This window comes from Lissotriton helveticus, chromosome 7 (genome assembly GCF_964261635.1).
Source record: "Lissotriton helveticus chromosome 7, aLisHel1.1, whole genome shotgun sequence".
Taxonomy (NCBI): Eukaryota; Metazoa; Chordata; class Amphibia; order Caudata; family Salamandridae; genus Lissotriton; species Lissotriton helveticus.
The window spans coordinates 1453037242-1453057203 of NC_136068.1; the positions used below are offsets into that span (position 1 = coordinate 1453037242).

At 50.3% G+C, this 19962-nt stretch overlaps 1 long non-coding RNA gene across 1 annotated transcript in view; it reads right to left on the minus strand.

Annotated features, from left to right (window-relative positions):
• The window catches only part of LOC144767464 (uncharacterized), a 129238-nt gene that overhangs the window by 19443 nt on the left and 89833 nt on the right, over positions 1–19962 (minus strand). Inside the window, exon 2 of the long non-coding RNA XR_013598215.1 lies at positions 19456–19554. This is a non-coding gene — a long non-coding RNA (uncharacterized LOC144767464). The remainder of the gene's footprint in view (positions 1–19455; positions 19555–19962) is intronic.

The window sequence follows — 19962 nt, forward strand, 5'->3', positions numbered from 1 at the left end:
TTTCACAGAGCGCCCCATTGTGTAAAATACCGCAAATCTAGGCCAGGGTGTATATGTTTGTGACTTTCATCAAGGTTATGTATTTTTCTTGCATTTAGTGCAGAAATCACATTATATTGGCTTTCAAAGAGTCTGGATATAATGTGCATGGAGTTTGGCTGGCTCAGTGAGAGGACAGATCATATTGTATGATTTTGTCAATAGAGTTTAAAATGTGTGATTGATGTCTGCCACCTTAAGATCTAAGGTGTTTAAGGGAATGTGATTTAATAGGTTAAGTTTGAAATTAATGTCTAATCCTTTCTGTCATTGAATGTTTCGAGCGTTAACAGACAAATATAATAATGAAATAATATGTATTGTCTACCGTAGAATTACTTTGTCATTTCCATTCATTCTAGAGAAATAAAGTCTTCCAAAATGGTACATAAATACTGCATCTTACATAGTGACTCTATGAATGTGTTTATTGTACTTATTACCAATGTCTGTCAATTTCAGTTGTTCCGTATAACATACTGTAGAGTGTCTGATGAAGCCTAATATATCTGAAGGAGTGTTGAATGTTTGCGGTAAGCACAGCGTGTGGTGAGTCTTGGTTTCTGATACACATGCATCCATAAATACATTCATTCAAAATCTTTATTCGGTTTTTCAGACAGAAGAAAAAAAACATAAAAGCACATTAGTCAATAAAAAATATTACACGATAAAACATATTATACAGCATAAAATACCCAATTAATATGAAATATATTAATAACAACAATCACAGATTGGCAGGTGTAAAAATTGACCAGGCCGGGCTCCCCCCCCATGGCCTCCCAAAGTTTCCCACGGTTGACACAGTCAAACGCGGAGGAGAGATCCATGAACGGCATTTGAATGGTACCCCGCCTAGCCAAGGTATACTTCCCCAGGAGCAGGTACAGGTTGAGGCACTGCGCTATCGTGGAGTGGCCAGGCCGAAACCCATATTGGATTTGAGAGATTACCCCATGGTCATTGGCCCAGGCAGTCAATCTATTTTGGATTACTCCACCCACTACTTTGACCACCGAGTCAATGAGGGAGATCGGCCTATAACAGGTGGTGCAATTACGATCTCCTTTATTAAATACTGGCACTATCATGGATGTCCCCCAGGACCGAGGGCAGCCATGCTCTGCGACGGCGTTGAGCACAGCAGTAAGAACCGGCGCCCAAAGCAATTAATTTGATTTAGTTTTAAAGCATTTTTTATTGAGACAATACAAAAATATAAAAACACTTGTCGCAAGAAATAGGTGCCAAGGCACGGCAATTGAAAGCGCGCCCAGGGCGCCAAGTCTCTCCCAATGAAAAGCCCATCAAGGCTAGCCCATCATAGTGCCTAAGTAGAGACAGCAGTGCAAGGAATAAACAACCCTCCCCAACTCCCCCCCAACACCCTCAACTCCTCCCCCTCCCCCCCACCCTCGTCCAGCGCTCAGATCCATCCCCCGCTCTCCCCCCCCACAGCCCCCCCCCCGCAGGTGAATCTCAACCAAGGACTATTCAAGAGGCCGATTCAGCAGGTGACGTTAATCTCAGAAGGCGGAGATACCTCGGACAAGTGAGTTCCCTAAATTCAGTGACCAGTAGAGAATGAAACGGCTGCCAGAGGTCATTAAACTGCTCCACGTCCCCAGCCACCGTGAGCAACAACTTCTCCATTCCCAATACATGCCACAATCTGTGCAACCAACCGGTGATGGAGGGGAGTGTGGTGGTGCGCCAGTGTATGAGGATGTTCTGGACTGCTGAGCCCAGTGCTATAGCAATCTGTCGGCCTCTACGGGATCTCAGGGGATACATCAGCCGATTAGGAAGGCCCAGCAATATGTACGCGGGGAAGCGTGGCAGCTCAATGTCAAAGTGTGTATCAATCTCGTCTATCACCTCCTTCCAATAAGAATGCAACAGTGGACAATCCCACAGGACATGCGTAAGTGTGCCCACCTGCCCACATGCCCTCCAACAGGTACCATCAATATTACGGTTCATCTCGCATAGTCTTTCTGGGGTGTAATACCAATAGGTGGTCACTTTAGTAAATGTTTCGGTGAGTCCCGTATGGTATGCAGAGTGTCGTGCCCGGTATGAAATCTGGTCCCACTCTTCGGGGCTGAACGTCCTCCCCAGTTCCCGCTCCCACCGCTCCCTGCCCGGGTTGTAAAAGTGAGAGGATGGAGGTTGCAAAAACTTAGAGAGGCTGGAGATCAGTTTCGCGTCGGAGGTGCGGGACAAGAGCCACTTCTCATAAGGAAGAAGCCTCCTGTCCGCCGTCTCCCGTACCTGCGGGTGCAACGCCCAGTGGCGTACCTGCAGGTATCTCAGTCTCTCCGTCTCAGGCAACGTGTATTCCTGCCTGAAACTCGGAAAGGGAATGACGCCTTCCGAATCATACATATGAAACAGTGTCTTGCACCCCGCGGCCCGCCAGTGTGTAAAGGCCCCCGGTTCCATCCCCAGGGTGAAGTCCGGGTTCTCAACCAAAGGTGTAAGCGGCGAGGAGAACGTAGTAAGACCGCGGGCGACACTAGTGGCGTCCCACACCCTCAAAGGGACTCGTGTAACAAAGGACGCGTACAAATTGGGGGGGGGGGGGCGGTGGGCCCTGCGCAAGAAGGGCACCTCCTGCAGAGGCCGGCCCACCACTGCCTGGTCCTGGAAAAGCCAGTGCTTATCCGATTCCCATCTGCTCCACTCCACGAGGTATCGCAATTGTGCCACCTGGAAATACTTGCGCAAGTCCGGTATCCCCAGTCCCCCTGCTTCTGGGGCCAATGTGGAAAGCGCCCTCTTCAGTCTAGGTTTGCGGCCCTGCCAGATGAAACACGCAAGGTCCGCCTGCGTTTGCTGAATCCACCCCGATGGGGGTTGGAGCGGCAGAGCCCGGAACAAATAAAGAATTTGTGGCAGGACCGTCATCTTAACCGCAGCTACCTGCCGAGCCAGGATAACGTGCCTCTATTCCAACGTCCCAGTTCCTCCCTGATTTTCTTGCCCAAGGCAGGTGTAGTTGGCGGTCACCGTAGCGGGCAGGGTGGGTGCCAGTAAAATGCCTAGATAAGGCACGAGATCCGACGACCAGTGCATGGGGAAGAGGCCCTGCAGCTCGGCTCTAGTGGCTGCAGTTAGCGACACATCCAGGGCCACCGACTTCCCCATGTTCAGTTTGAATCCCGCGACCGCTGCAAAGGCATCCAGCTCCGCAATGCACGCCGGGAGTGCCCTCTTCGGGTCGTCCAGGGTCAGTATAACGTCGTCCGCGTATAGGCTGACCGTGTGGGTGTACACCCCCATCTTCACCCCCGTCACACTCGGGTTCTGGCATATCCTCTGGGCAAATGGCTCCATATACAGAGCGAAGAGCAGCGGGGACAGCGGACACCCCTGCCTGGTGCCCCTCTCTATTGCAAAACTCCGCGAGCTGCAGCCGTTCACCCGCACCACTGCCGAGGGAAACTTATAGCAGTTAAATATCAGGGAGCGAAATTTCTCCCCAATTCCCACCTTCGCCAGGACCCGTTCTAAGTAAGGCCAGTGTACCCGGTCGAACGCCTTCTCTGCGTCCACCGCCAGCATCATTCTCTCTCAGGGAATCCGGGAGGCCTTCTCCAGGAGGTGTACCACCCTTTTAGTATTGTCCACCGTCTGCCTCCCGGGAACAAAGCCCGCCTGGTCTGAGTCCACCAAACCCGGCAAATGGAGTGCCAATCGGGCCGCGAGGATCCCAGTGTACAGCTTGAGATCAACGTTAAGGAGGGAGATCGGTCTGTATGAGCCGCACTGGGTACGATCTTTCCCCGGTTTTGGGATGACCGTCAAGGTGGCCTGCAAGAGGTCGGGCAGGATGGCGCCCGGTGCGGAGAACGAGTTGAAAAGACGGGTGAGGATAGGTGCCAGCGTCGTACAGAACGTCTTATAAAAAAGCAACGTATAGCCATCCGGCCCCGGGGCCTTGCCATGCTTGAGTTTGGAGATAGCGGCAATCACCTCCTCAACACGAATGTCCCTTTCCAGGTACCCCGCCTGTGAGGAGGCCAGGGAGGGGAGGGTGAGCGAATCCAGGTACTCCTCTGCCCCGTCGGAGACCGAGATCTCCTTCACCAGGTGTTGTTAATGCGCCACTCTGAGCTTGTTCGCCAGAAGCCGACCACATCTGTCCCCCGTATAATACGCATGTCGCAGACGTAATGCCGCGTACTCCGCCCGGTCCGTATCCAGGGCCGACAGGAGTTTCCTCGCTGCTTTGAGTTGCCTCCAAATTCTGGGAGCTCCCGTACGGTGATGCACATGCTCGAGTTTGCGGACCCATTGTGTAAGTTCGTCTCGTTTGTGCTGCCGTTCCTTGTTCTCCGCTGATGAAATGGCTATAAATTCCCCCCTGAGGACTGCCTTCAAGGCAGCCCATTGTGTCGCTAAAGAGGTATCGGCGTTATCGTTGTGAACCAGATAGTCACGGACGGTATCCGTAATGTGCTTTACTACCGTTTTTTTGTGTAGCAAAGTGTCCCAGAGGCGCCAGACCCCGCGCGCTGAGGACAATGGCGGTAAGCTAAAGGTGCCTGTGACAGGCGCATGGTCCGACAGGGAGAGGACCCCTATCTCGGAGGCTGTAGCCAGGGCACAAACTGGTCCGGTAACCAGGAGGTGGTCCAGTCTCGCATAAGTTTTATGTGAGTGCGAATAAAAGGAGTAATCCCTATCGGTGGGATGGATGCGGCGCCAAAGATCGTGGAGATCCAGGTCCGCCAAGTGGGACTTGCCCGCGGCCGAGAGTTCCGGTCTGCGGGTACCGCGGCGCCGATCTATCCAGAGACGAGTCGAAGACCATATTAAGGTCCCCCCCTATGATGATATGTCTGTCTGGAGTGGCTGTAATATCCACCAAGGCCGAGCTGAAGAACCGCTCCTGATGCTCGTTGGGGCTGTACACAGACCCAATGGTAAACATAAGACCCCCAAGCTTAATCCGGTACGCCAGCAGCCTCCCCTTCTGCTCCGCAAATTTGTGTAGAACCTCCCCTTTAAAGCGCCTCGACACTAGTATAGCCACCCCCGCTGTCTTGGTAGTGTTAGAAGAGAAAAATTGTGTCGGGAATTTGTGGGAGCGCAGCCTATGGCAGTCGCGGGCCAGAAAGTGGGTCTTCTGCAATAGACAGATATCTGCTTGTGTGCTTTCCAGTTGGGACAGGACGGCTCTTCTCTTAACCGGATTGTTCAACCCTTTAACATTAAGGGTCACAACCTTAAGGGTCGTCAAAGGCATAGGGACGAATGGGGGCACAAGCAATGGACCTCCGTCCAGGTGGGGCGGAGCAGAGGTGAGCAGCACGTGTGAGCCCAACTAGGGCAGGGAAATTTCGCAAAAGGCACTGGACACCCCCCCAACTCCCCGACCCAACCCCCTGGCCACTCCCAAACCCCCACCCCCCAACCAACTAGCAAACAAACCCACAGGCAACAGGCCACAAACCCCTGACCCCCCTCCTCCTCCCTCCAGCCCCCTTCTCCCAACACCAGCACACCATAGTCCCAGTCTAGTCCCAAGGGGGACAAGTCTGTGGTAAGTCACTTAAGTGGACGTCCAGCCACTGCCCCCTCCCCGCAGCCCCCCCACCCCCAGAACCCCCAGACCTGCATAGTGAAGAAGGCTGTAGTGATCTCCCCCCGGAGTGTCCTTAGGCTGTCAGCGCCACGTCACACGGGGCAGCGCCCCTGGCCACCTCAAGCACAGAATTGGCCCTGTCGGACCTGATGGTGGGCGAGTCCGGTCTCGCGGACTGTTCCGAGGGTCGCCTCCTGGACACCCGTTGCCAGCCCTCCCTATCAGGGCGCCTCCGACGCGGCGTATGCGTGTCTTCCTCTGTCGCGGTGATGCCCAGGACTCCGCACGTATCCTGCAGTGAGCGGAGTTGGTGCATAGTGCCATTCCAACGAAAGATAAGACGAAAAGGGTGCCCCCAGGCATAGGGCGTCTCATGCTCCCTCAAAAAGTCAGTAGCGATCTTGAAAGCTTTACGCTTCTGAAGCGTGATGGCTGATAGGTCCTGGAATAAGGCAACAGGATGGCTCCGAAAGGTCAGGGAGTGTTTCTTCCTCGCCTCGGCCAAAATGCGCTCCTTGAGCAAGAAGTCCGGGAGGGAGGCCAAGATATCCGGCGGAGGTGCCGATGCTCGCCGCGGTGGGCCCACCCTATGTGCTCTGTCAATACGAATGGGGAAGTCTGCCGGCTCTCCCAGATCTCCCTGAACATGTCCCATAGATAACCAGCTGCGTCGGAGCCCTCTTCCTTGGACGGAACCCCCCGGACTCGAATGTTATTCCGCCGGGACCTGTTTTCCAAGTCCTCGTTATGCGCTTGAAGGTCCAGCTGTTGATCCCGAAGGTGCAGCACCTCCTGCTGTAGTTGCTCTATTTCGTCATCCCTCCTGTGGCCCGCTCCCTCCATGGTGGCCACTCGTTCTCCCAGGCTGTCCACTTCCCGTCGCACCTCCCGCACCTCACCAGCAACCTCCTGTTTTAGTGTCTGAAAGTCATCCCTGAGGGAGCTGAAGAGGGACTCCAGGAAGGATCTGGTGACAGGCGGCTCCCCGCCGCCCGCGTCCTGTGAGCCTCTGTGAGCCTGTGAGCCTCTAGAGGAGCTCGGCGACGGCTGCCCCCTGTCTGAGCTCTGCTGACCTCTGCGCAGCATCTCAGGGAGTGTGCGGTCCCCCTTCTTGCCGCCTCTGTTGCCCGCCATCCTTATAGAGTCTCGTGCCGGCCGGCCTGCTCTGCTGCTGTTCCTTGACTACAAGCTCCTGCACCCAGGAGGGTCCTTCTCTGCTCCACCAGGTCCCCAGCTGCCTCCGCCTGCACCTTCCAGTCCGGTCAGCTCAGGCACCTTCGTCTCTAGGGCCAGCACTGGTGTCCCATCCGCGGCGGCAGTAGCGGAAGTGGCAGGCAGCGGGCCGCGAGAGTGGGGGCAAGGGTAGGAAGGCCGGGCTGTAGTCGCCAACTCAGGATGCTCCGGACGCACTGGAGTTCACCTGCCCGCACCCCGCTTGTCCCTCAGGGATGAAGCAAGTCTCCTCACCTCTAAGGCACCTTCACCAGGGCCTCCCTTCGATGCAGCCTGGCCCGTCAGCGAGGCCCACGTCCAGCGTCCCAGATCTAGGCCGGTGGGCGTCCGTAGGTGCGCGGCGGAGAGCCGCCCCCCCCCCCCGGGTCCAGGGGTGGGCCCTGAGCTTCGGCCTCAAAGCCGCGGGGAGCAGCGGCCTGATCAGGCCGGGTTGCAGCGTGCTGAGATCCCCCAGGCCCGGGCGCGCCCACGTAAAATGGCGGCTTCGGGCCTCGGCGCCCTCCGCCTCACCGGGCCGTTCCAGGCAGGCCGGGTCCCCCGCTGTCACTGCCCCCGTGGGGGACCCGGAGTTTCGGCAAATGCAGGTGGGTGAAGTGGCGGGGGGCGGGCTTCACAGGGCGCCCCGGCGTCCGTCGTCAAAGGCCTCACTCGCACAGGCCGCAGCCTCGGCCTCGATTTGCAGTCCGGGCGTCCGTCCCCGCCGCCGCCGGGCCCCGGGCCTCCGCCCCAACCAAATCACCTGGTCGCTCGGCGCCGCAGGGCCGGGTGCCGCTCCCCTGCCGCCCGCTGGATGCAAGGCGCGGGTTCTGACGAGACCCGGCCGCCGCTTCTCTCGGGAGGGTGCACCGTTCGCTGCTCCCGGCTCTGGCTGCTGCGACGGGCCGCCGCGTCTTCTGCTGTCTCTCCCTGCCGCAGGTGTACCGGGGCCCCGATGGACGAAGGGTCAGTCCCGGTTCGTTGCGTTCGCTTCTGCCTTCCCCACTGTGCTGTGGCGGGGGGAGAGTGCTATAATGCAGGCTTGGGTCCAGTCGGATCCGAGGAGCTCCGGGGAGAAGCGTCCGCTCACTCCGACATCTTAGCCACGCCCCAATTCATTTGATTTAAATAGGTCTGGGGCACGCCATCTGGACCTGGAGCTTTATTACTGGATAACCCCAAGATACCTTTCTTAACCTCACTAATTGTAAAAATTGGGGGAGTTACACTTTGTTCCCCACTAACTACTTCTGTCTGAGAAGTCTGAGAACTGTTAAAAATAAAACTAAAATGGGATACCCACTCGTCTTCGGTAATATTAGTGCCAGTTGAGTTGGACCCAACCACATCGAACAGAGGTTTGTTAATAATACCCCAGAAACGTTCACTGTTTCCAAGGGTATTTGGGTCTAACAGATCTTGCCAGATCTTGTCCTTCAATTCTGACTTACACCTAGCCAGTGCCTTTTTGTAAGACAGCCGTAGTAACCTAATTAGTGTTGGATCTCTGGGAGTGGACTTCGAAGCTACCTTTAACTCACGGCCTGATTTTGAGCATGAATGGTCAAACCATTTGGGATCCCCACACCGAGGGCCAGAGGAAGGTACGGATAGCATTTCGCCTACTTTTAGAACAATCCCGTCAAATGCTGAGAGAATATCAGACGGGATAGATGCAGGTGATACACATAGAGATAACTCGGAGGCACAAGTGTTATTAATATTATCATAAATTGTCTCTGAGTTCACCTTGGACCATTTTAGACGTCGCCTGCCATCAGAACATTTCAAGACCCCGCAATGTTGGACTTTCTCACGTAAATTTAAAAGGTTACGAGCCAGTGAAATGCAAACAGGATTGTGGTCGCTGTATAAAGATTCCTGGATTTTGAAGCCAGATATTGTTGATTCTAGGCCATTGGAGAGGAGGATATGATCAATATAGAACCCCCCCGAGTACCCCTTAAATGTTGGAACGGGCTGGCAGCTACAAACATCAACCAGGGACATGGCAGAAATTAGGTCGAATTCATTTAATAGCTGGTTCAACTTTTCACCCCGAACAGAATGTTCAAAGTGAAGACCTCCCATTCTGTGACAACCTAGTTCTCCCATTACGGTATTCAGAGGATCACATGGATGCACGTTAAAGTCCCCCATGATAAGGATCCGATCGGAGAAATTTTCACCGTGATTCCTAATGAAATCGCCTAATTCAACAATCCTGCATTCCCCTCTTAAATTTACAGTATTATAAAAATTAATCAGGGACATTCTCTCGTTCCCTCTTCTTATATTCATGGCTTGAATGTCGGTGTTATGAGTAGGTATTGCTTTAACAGCACAAAGCAAGGCTAAATCCATATACATAGCCAAGCCCCCTTTGGCTCTACCACTTCGTGAAGGTTCTGCTGGTGTGAAAAAACGTTTATACCCTTCTAGGAAAATATCACACTCCACCAACTAAGTTTCTTGTAGGCAGATCACCGAGAAAGACTATATATTCTACCCATATTGGGTCTTTAGCCTTACCCGCCAACCCAGCAATATTCCAGGAGATAACGTTGTAATCTGCTTTTTTACATACAGATAATTGCGACAATCGGGTTGTAGTCATACCCCCTCTAGAATCAGCATTATCGACTAAATTAGAAACCCTAAGGGGGATTGAGGGGTCACAGGCTTTTCTAATTACTAGCTCGGGGTGACCTCTAGTTGTACATGATTGCCACTGATGGATTGCACACTCATTTTGTCCCTGGGGTGGTGGAGTCAACCAGCATCCATAAATAGTTATTCTCTAAGTCCAAGCAGCTCCTGGGGTTGCTTCTCACTCAGCTTCATTAAAGTACTGCCTCTCTGCTATCTTTACTAAGCACTTTATTATAAATCTCTTGAACGTACTGCTCAGTGCTCATCAAGACCTCATCAAGACCTCAAGCTTAGGGGAGAGGAGTTGGCCTAACGGCTAGGGCGCTCGACCTCGGACCTGGGGATCTGGGTTCGAGTCTCGGTAACGACGCCAAACCTCCTGTGATTCTGGGCAAATCACTTAATCTCCCCGTGCCTAAAAATAAAAGTGTAACGTAACTGGAAAATATGTAAAGCGCTCTGATACCTGATTCGGTTCGGGTCTAGTTCGCGCTATATAAAACTCTGCCCAAAAAAATAAAAAAAAATCCCTCACTGCTTGCCACCGGGCTTGAGCCAGGTCTCAGTGGCCTGCATGACCCAAGGTCAGTTAGACAATCTTTGTAACAAGTATGGCTGCTGTACTTTGGGAAATAGAAACAGATACTACTGTTTGCTCACTAAATTTGGGGGCCTTAAAGTTTATGATAGTGTCCAGGGATGGCGAAGACAGCGAAGATAGCAGAGAATCGAAAGAAGATGCATCGCGGAACACAAACTACATTTACCATAGTCCTTAGGGGCGATACCGCTGGTGTGAGAGTAGTGTGCGACCCCACCCCCAAGTGTAATTCTTTTGCTAAATGATGCAAGACTTTAATATTTTAAAGTAAATGTGTTCATTAGCTTTATGGATTTATTAAAAGAATGCTTAAGAAGCTAGAGTTATAGACAGCTAATTAATTTATCTAAGTTACTCTGAGAATCAGCAGATATGTTAGGGGGGGAGCTCACCATCAAAACCCACTCCTCATACACAGTTCCACCCAAGACCACATCTATTCAGGGTCTTCCATAAAGTGCTGGTTCAAGGAAAAAGAGGGGTCCATTTCAGGTTAATGGATTGGAACTCTTTGAATATATCCGAGCAATACTCCAAAAGTAAACTTAGTACGCAAATACTAATACAACAATAGATTAAAACACTTACATAGTGCAAAAGACAGCATAAACAATTAATTGAATACTAGCAGAGTGTGAGCAGCTGGGGTTGGGATCAAGCCATAATATAAATGTTCCCAGCCTGCCTTTACCTGTAGCTGCCGGATCTAAGCTTTTTCCATCGTAGGGAAAGCCCCCTCACAGGGTGCTGGGTCTCCTTTGGTTGAAAGGGATAAAATACCTAGACAGATGTGGGAGATCTGGCCATGCTCTTGTCTCAACCCCTCCATCTTGAGCCTGATCATCTTGCTTCATTCTATAATTTCTGCAGAAAGTGGTGAGAACCTCATCAGTATCAGGCTGCAAACCTCAGAGATCAGAAGTGTGCAAAGCCATCGGTGTGCCTAGAAACCCCTGGTCACTATTGACCATCTCAAACACCTTCTCACCCCTTTGTCTCTAAAGCATTTTTTGTTTTGCCGTTAACTTTGGTGGCTCTTGATAAACCTTTATGAAATTAAAAAAAAATTCCCTTTTTGGTTCAGCTGCTGTGTTGAAAGTTTCGGGGTCGTCAGTCATGTGTGGGCCGAGAAAAAAGGAGGGTCCCAAAACGCGTTTTCCCCAAGTTAGGTCTATGGGGATTTTTCATTTTTTTAACATGACTACAGCCCGGACCGCTGAACAGAATTACACCATATTTGACAGAAAGCTAGGTGTTGGTCCAGAATGCGTGCTTTTTTTGTGATTTGGTGTAAATCTGATCAGTAGTTTTAGAGATATTTACGTTTCAAAAATATTGATATGCGGGGACGAGAGTCCTTGTAGTGAACTTACAGATCCTGCTAACACTTCAACCAGGAGGTGTTGGCAGTCATCTTGGGACTCGGCTTGAAGCCAAGTAACCACAAAAAAGTACAAAGAAAAGGGGCAGGGTAGGAATACCCTAACCCCCAGATATGGTGGGGGAGGGGTCAAAAGGATTTTATTTTATTTAATTTTGCCACAAATAAACAGGTGGCACGCAGCTCCACAACAAAAGTTAAAAAAAATAGGCATGGGCTCCTGTGCTTCTTTTAAAAGAAGCCTCCGGGTGGGTCAAATCCCAGGGGCCTATGAAAAATAAAGGAGGGGTGCATGGGGTCTCCCTCTTAGGTTTTAATTAAACCCCTGGGACCATACCTCCCAATGGTTTTGTTTTGAATTATGCAGCGGGTGCCCACATGGCACCCCCAGGACCCGGGGACCACCACCTCCCCAGGGCTTATTCACTTATTAAATAGGGGGGGACTCTCGGACCCCCTCCCAGCGCCGGGGACTTCCACCTTCCTGGGGCTTTAACATAAAAAATGCAGAGGGCCGCGTGGATCCCCTGTAGCCCCGGGGGCCACCACCTCCCCAGAGCTTTAACTGATATTTAAAGGGTGGTGCTTTAACTTTAATTAATGATTCAGAAAAGGGGGTGGTGATGAACAGAGTGTCTGAATTAAGCAGACCACTCTTACCCAGTCCAAAGATCAGGGCTTGATCCATCACCGTTATTTAGCTCACTGCCCCATCCCAGCTCAGAACCTGGCTATATGCAAATTAGTCTGTCTCTGGCCCAGTGCATCATGGGAACAGGGCAGACCAAACTACCAAGCCAATTCTTCACCAGAAAGGGGACAAGCTACCGGGGACCGGTTTCTGGCATTTCAGCCTCGTCGGCCCGGCTTGCTTGAATCCTGATGGAGCAGTGAGCAAGGGACTCATGTCTGAGTATACCCTGCCACACCTATAGTGGCCAAAAACGATTCAGAAAAGGGGTGGTGATGAACAGAGTGTCTGAATTAAGCAGACCACTCTTACCCAGTCCAAAGATCAGGGCTTGATCCATCACCGTTATTTAGCTCACTGCCCCATCCCAGCTCAGAACCTGGCTATATGCAAATTAGTCTGTCCCTGGCCCAGTGCATCATGGGAACAGGGCAGACCATACTACCAAGCCAATTCTTCACCAGAAAGGAGACAAGCTACCGGGAACCGGTGTCTGGCATTTCAGCCTCGTCGGCCCGGCTTGCTTGAATCCTGATGGAGCAGTGAGCAAGGGACTCATGTCTGAGTATACCCTGCCACACCTATAGTGGCCAAAAACGATTCAGAAAAGGGGGTGGTGATGAACAGAGTGTCTGAATTAAGCAGACCACTCTTACCCAGTCCAAAGATCAGGGCTTGATCCATCACCGTTATTTAGCTCACTGCCCCATCCCAGCTCAGAACCTGGCTATATGCAAATTAGTCTGTCCCTGGCCCAGTGCATCATGGGAACAGGGCAGACCAAACTACCAAGCCAATTCTTCACCAGAAAGGAGACAAGCTACCGGGGACCGGTTTCTGGCATTTCAGCCTCGTCGGCCCGGCTTGCTTGAATCCTGATGGAGCAGTGAGCAAGGGACTCATGTCTGAGTATTCCCTGCCACACCTATAGTGGCCAAAAACGATTCAGAAAAGGGGGTGGTGATGAACAGAGTGTCTGAATTAAGCAGACCACTCTTACCCAGTCCAAAGATCAGGGCTTGATCCATCACCGTTATTTAGCTCACTGCCCCATCCCAGCTCAGAACCTGGCTATATGCAAATTAGTCTGTCCCAGGCCCAGTGCATCATGGGAACAGGGCAGACCAAACTACCAAGCCAATTCTTCACCAGAAAGGAGACAAGCTACCGGGGACCGGTTTCTGGCATTTCAGCCTCGTCGGCCCGGCTTGCTTGAATCCTGATGGAGCAGTGAGCAAGGGACTCATGTCTGAGTATACCCTGCCACACCTATAGTGGCCAAAAACGATTCAGAAAAGGGGGTGGTGATGAACAGAGTGTCTGAATTAAGCAGACCACTCTTACCCAGTCCAAAGATCAGGGCTTGATCCATCACCGTTATTTCGCTCACTGCCCCATCCCAGCTCAGGACCTGGCTATATGCAAATTAGTCTGTCCCTGGCCCAGTGCATCATGGGAACAGGGCAGACCAAACTACCAAGCCAATTCTTCACCAGAAAGGAGACAAGGTACCGGGGACCGGTTTCTGGCATTTCAGCCTCGTCGGCCCGGCTTGCTTGAATCCTGATGGAGCAGTGAGCAAGGGACTCATGTCTGAGTATACCCTGCCACACCTATAGTGGCCAAAAACGATTCAGAAAAGGGGGTGGTGATGAACAGAGTGTCTGAATTAAGCAGACCACTCTTACCCAGTCCAAAGATCAGGGCTTGATCCATCACCGTTATTTAGCTCACTGCCCCATCCCAGCTCAGAACCTGGCTATATGAAAATTAGTCTGTCCCTGGCCCAGTGCATCATGGGAACAGGGCAGACCAAACTACCAAGCCAATTCTTCACCAGAAAGGAGACAAGCTACCGGGGACCGGTTTCTGGCATTTCAGCCTCGTCGGCCCGGCTTGCTTGAATCCTGATGGAGCAGTGAGCAAGGGACTCATGTCTGAGTATACCCTGCCACACCTATAGTGGCCAAAAACGATTCAGAAAAGGGGGTGGTGATGAACAGAGTGTCTGAATTAAGCAGACCACTCTTACCCAGTCCAAAGATCAGGGCTTGATCCATCACCGTTATTTAGCTCACTGCCCCATCCCAGCTCAGAACCTGGCTATATGCAAATTAGTCTGTCCCTGGCCCAGTGCATCATGGGAACAGGGCAGACCAAACTACCAAGCCAATTCTTCACCAGAAAGGAGACAAGCTACCGGGGACCGGTTTCTGGCATTTCAGCCTCGTCGGCCCGGCTTGCTTGAATCCTGATGGAGCAGTGAGCAAGGGACTCATGTCTGAGTATACCCTGCCACACCTATAGTGGCCAAAAACGATTCAGAAAAGGGGGTGGTGATGAACAGAGTGTCTGAATTAAGCAGACCACTCTTACCCAGTCCAAAGATCAGGGCTTGATCCATCACCGTTATTTAGCTCACTGCCCCATCCCAGCTCAGAACCTGGCTATATGCAAATTAGTCTGTCCCTGGCCCAGTGCATCATGGGAACAGGGCAGACCAAACTACCAAGCCAATTCTTCACCAGAAAGGAGACAAGCTACCGGGGACCGGTTTCTGGCATTTCAGCCTCGTCGGCCCGGCTTGCTTGAATCCTGATGGAGCAGTGAGCAAGGGACTCATGTCTGAGTATACCCTGCCACACCTATAGTGGCCAAAAACGATTCAGAAAAGGGGGTGGTGATGAACAGAGTGTCTGAATTAAGCAGACCACTCTTACCCAGTCCAAAGATCAGGGCTTGATCCATCACCGTTATTTAGCTCACTGCCCCATCCCAGCTCAGAACCTGGCTATATGCAAATTAGTCTGTCCCTGGCCCAGTGCATCATGGGAACAGGGCAGACCAAACTACCAAGCCAATTCTTCACCAGAAAGGAGACAAGCTACCGGGGACCGGTTTCTGGCATTTCAGCCTCGTCGGCCCGGCTTGCTTGAATCCTGATGGAGCAGTGAGCAAGGGACTCATGTCTGAGTATACCCTGCCACACCTATAGTGGCCAAAAACGATTCAGAAAAGGGGGTGGTGATGAACAGAGTGTCTGAATTAAGCAGACCACTCTTACCCAGTCCAAAGATCAGGGCTTGATCCATCACCGTTATTTAGCTCACTGCCCCATCCCAGCTCAAAACCTGGCTATATGCAAATTAGTCTGTCCCTGGCCCAGTGCATCATGGGAACAGGGCAGACCAAACTACCAAGCCAATTCTTCACCAGAAAGGAGACAAGCTACCGGGGACCGGTTTCTGGCATTTCAGCCTCGTCGGCCCGGCTTGCTTGAATCCTGATGGAGCAGTGAGCAAGGGACTCATGTCTGAGTATACCCTGCCACACCTATAGTGGCCAAAAACGATTCAGAAAAGGGGGTGGTGATGAACAGAGTGTCTGAATTAAGCAGACCACTCTTACCCAGTCCAAAGATCAGGGCTTGATCCATCACCGTTATTTAGCTCACTGCCCCATCCCAGCTCAGAACCTGGCTATATGCAAATTAGTCTGTCCCTGGCCCAGTGCATCATGGGAACAGGGCAGACCAAACTACCAAGCCAATTCTTCACCAGAAAGGAGACAAGCTACCGGGGACCGGTTTCTGGCATTTCAGCCTCGTCGGCCCGGCTTGCTTGAATCCTGATGGAGCAGTGAGCAAGGGACTCATGTCTGAGTATACCCTGCCACACCTATAGTGGCCAAAAACGATTCAGAAAAGGGGGTGGTGATGAACAGAGTGTCTGAATTAAGCAGACCACTCTTACCCAGTCCAAAGATCAGGGCTTGATCCATCACCGTTATTTAGCTCACTGCCCCATCCCAGCTCAGAACCTGGCTATATGCAAATTAGTCTGTCCCTGGCCCAGTGCATCATGGGAACAGGGCAGACCAAACTACCAAGCCAATTCTTCACCAGAAAGGAGGCAAGCTACCGGGGACCGGTTTCTGGCATTTCAGCCTCGTCGGCCCGGCTTGCTTGAATCCTGATGGAGCAGTGAGCAAGGGACTCATGTCTGAGTATACCCTGCCACACCTATAGTGGCCAAAAACGATTCAGAAAAGGGGGTGGTGATGAACAGAGTGTCTGAATTAAGCAGACCACTCTTACCCAGTCCAAAGATCATGGCTTGATCCATCACCGTTATTTAGCTCACTGCCCCATCCCAGCTCAGAACCTGGCTATATGCAAATTAGTCTGTCCCTGGCCCAGTGCATCATGGGAACAGGGCAGACCAAACTACCAAGCCAATTCTTCACCAGAAAGGAGACAAGCTACCGGGGACCGGTTTCTGGCATTTCAGCCTCGTCGGCCCGGCTTGCTTGAATCCTGATGGAGCAGTGAGCAAGGGACTCATGTCTGAGTATACCCTGCCACACCTATAGTGGCCAAAAACGATTCAGAAAAGGGGGTGGTGATGAACAGAGTGTCTGAATTAAGCAGACCACTCTTACCCAGTCCAAAGATCAGGGCTTGATCCATCACCGTTATTTAGCTCACTGCCCCATCCCAGCTCAGAACCTGGCTATATGCAAATTAGTCTGTCCCTGGCCCAGTGCATCATGGGAACAGGGCAGACCAAACTACCAAGCCAATTCTTCACCAGAAAGGAGACAAGCTACCGGGGACCGGTTTCTGGCATTTCAGCCTCGTCGGCCCGGCTTGCTTGAATCCTGATGGAGCAGTGAGCAAGCGACTCATGTCTGAGTATACCCTGCCACACCTATAGTGACCAAAAACGATTCAGAAAAGGGGGTGGTGATGAACAGAGTGTCTGAATTAAGCAGACCACTCTTACCCAGTCCAAAGATCAGGGCTTGATCCATCACCGTTATTTAGCTAACTGCCCCATCCCAGCTCAGAACCTGGCTATATGCAAATTAGTCTGTCCCTGGCCCAGTGCATCATGGGAACAGGGCAGACCAAACTACCAAGTCAATTCTTCACCAGAAAGGAGACAAGCTACCGGGGACCGGTTTCTGGCATTTCAGCCTCGTTGGCCCGGCTTGCTTGAATCCTGATGGAGCAGTGAGCAAGGGACTCATGTCTGAGTATACCCTGCCACACCTATAGTGGCCAAAAACGATTTTGAAAAGGGGGTGGTGATGAACAGAGTGTCTGAATTAAGCAGACCACTCTTACCCAGTCCAAAGATCAGGGCTTGATCCATCACCGTTATTTAGCTCACTGCCCCATCCCAGCTCAGAACCTGGCTATATGCAAATTAGTCTGTCCCTGGCCCAGTGCATCATGGGAACAGGGCAGACCAAACTACCAAGCCAATTCTTCACCAGAAAGGAGACAAGCTACCAGGGACCGGTTTCTGGCATTTCAGCCTCGTCGGCCCGGCTTGCTTGAATCCTGATGGAGCAGTGAGCAAGGGACTCATGTCTGAGTATACCCTGCCACACCTATAGTGGCCAAAAACGATTCAGTGACCCCCTTTTCTGAATTAACTTTAATTAATGGCAGGCCTCGCAGCCCATCGCAGCCCCGGGGATCACTACCTCCCCAGGGAAAATTCTATAAAATGAGAGGGGCCGTGCAGAATCTCCTCCTGGAGCCAAAGATAGCTCTGGGGATCACCTCCCCTTCAGGGCCAGTCCCCGCCAGTTCAAAACAATTATGTGTGGCACAGAAGAGACTCTACTTTAATGATTTAATTAAAATATAATATGACAATAACCAACTATATGATGTAAGCGGCCAAGAACATGTCATAGGTCATCAAGCTGGAATCTTAATGAGACACGATAAATATGTGGTCATCAAATACAACTATAACTTGATACATATATGGAATATGCCCACTTGGGCTCAATGTAAATTCAATTTCAATAATTTCCATTAACTCATACTGTATCTCATTATATTTCCTTATGCCATGAAATGGGGTTAATGTCTATCATGCTGCCCATATATTCTTTCACGCCCACTTGGGCAAAACTGCAGGGCGTATATATTCGTATTTAGCCATATGAATTTTGGGTAACCCACTTATAACTACATGGTTAGATGTGACCTTAAGAATGCTTTTGGTTGAAAATATCTTTGTTAAAACACAAAAAATATCTTTGGTTAAACCGATCACAGCGGATTGTCATAGAGCAATATGTAAAAAACTTGGTTAAAAGAATGTGAATTGTGGCCATCGTGCAGCTTTACAATCTTAATTTACAATTGTAACTGGCAAAAAAAGATGTTATTTCCTGTTCCAATATGTCCGTTATATTCCCACGTATAGGTGTGCACAAAAAGTCCTATTTTTATGACAATCAATTGAAAGTGTAAAAGGACTATGGTTTGGAGTTCACAGCAAACGTGAACAAGCCGTGAGGTGAAACGCGTTGTTTGTTTTTGCTGCCAATTAAAATTTCGAGCACAGCAACTCCTGGTGTGTCGTTTACGTGTTTTCCTGATGGGAGAATGGTTGGATAAATATATATATATATATACACACATATATATATATATATATATATATATATATATATATATATATGTATATATATTTTTTTCTCCACTTCATACATATATACACAAACAAAAAAATGGCTGCAAACGTTAGGCATTTCGCTTTCAGTCATTCAGTCAGCATATTGCGTGATGGACCATTGTTCCACATGGTTAATCTCACCATGGGCATTTTAACAATTGGATGAAGAAGACGTACTACAATGCTCCACTAGTAGTTAATATTTTATTTACTCTTTTCACAGTCCTTCATTTGGAAATCCACTTAAAAAAGCTACTAATATTATTGATTTATTATGAGGATCATCTAACCATACACAGTCAGTAGGATATTTGTTAATGTTTTATTTCGAAGATGCAAAGCAAGACATGCCACAACCTTCCTTATTTCTTGTGTCTTAATTACCATTGGCTGGGGTAGGTGCATGCGCGTGCATACACACACACACACACACACACACACACCCTCTCTCCCACACACACACACACACACACACACTCTCTCTCACACACACAGACACTCATACCCACTCACACTTACATTCCCACACATTCTGTCTCTCTTGCTCTCTCACTTGCTCTAAGGGGAAAAGGTTTGCATGTTTCACACAAACACAAATGCCAAGTTCCAAGAGCAATAGAATCAATAGTTTCATGCACCGCTTCTCATTACATGCAATCTTCCTTAAGAATGCTGTGAGGCCTAACAAATGCAACCTATGTAAAGAAGGTCAGTTTTCACATGTGCAAAGATCAAGGATAAGTGCACCAGGTTTCACTAATACTGACAGCATGCAAAATGTCTCCATATGCTAGATATACTCACCAAGTGGACAGACTCTAGACTTTGATCCCGAGGGTCTTCATACATTCATTGTAGGCCTCAATCAGCTCCTGGCAGCTTTCTTTACCTTTACCTGCAACACTACAAAATAAAGACTTGATTAACTGTACAGTTTCTACTTTCTGCTTCTTTAGCCAATAATGATGGCACTATTTGTTTATTTAATCATTATAAACTCCTCTCTGGTGGCTGTACCAGCGCTCTCCTTCACACATCCAATGCCTCAAACACTGATTGCTCATCACCCAGACCTGGATGTCCAGCACTTACCTGAAGCTCAACCTCATCAAGACAGAATTCCTATTATTTGCCAAGAACAGTAAATAAGATACAGTACAAACCTGGCATCCATGTGAAATATCGTGTTGGCTTTGAATCTCAACTTCACCAAAGCCAAATCACTTGAATTCACCTTGAGCACTAACTTCTCCCTCAAGGAACACCTTGCCCAAAACAAACAAAGACATCATCTTCAAAACCGGCTGCATC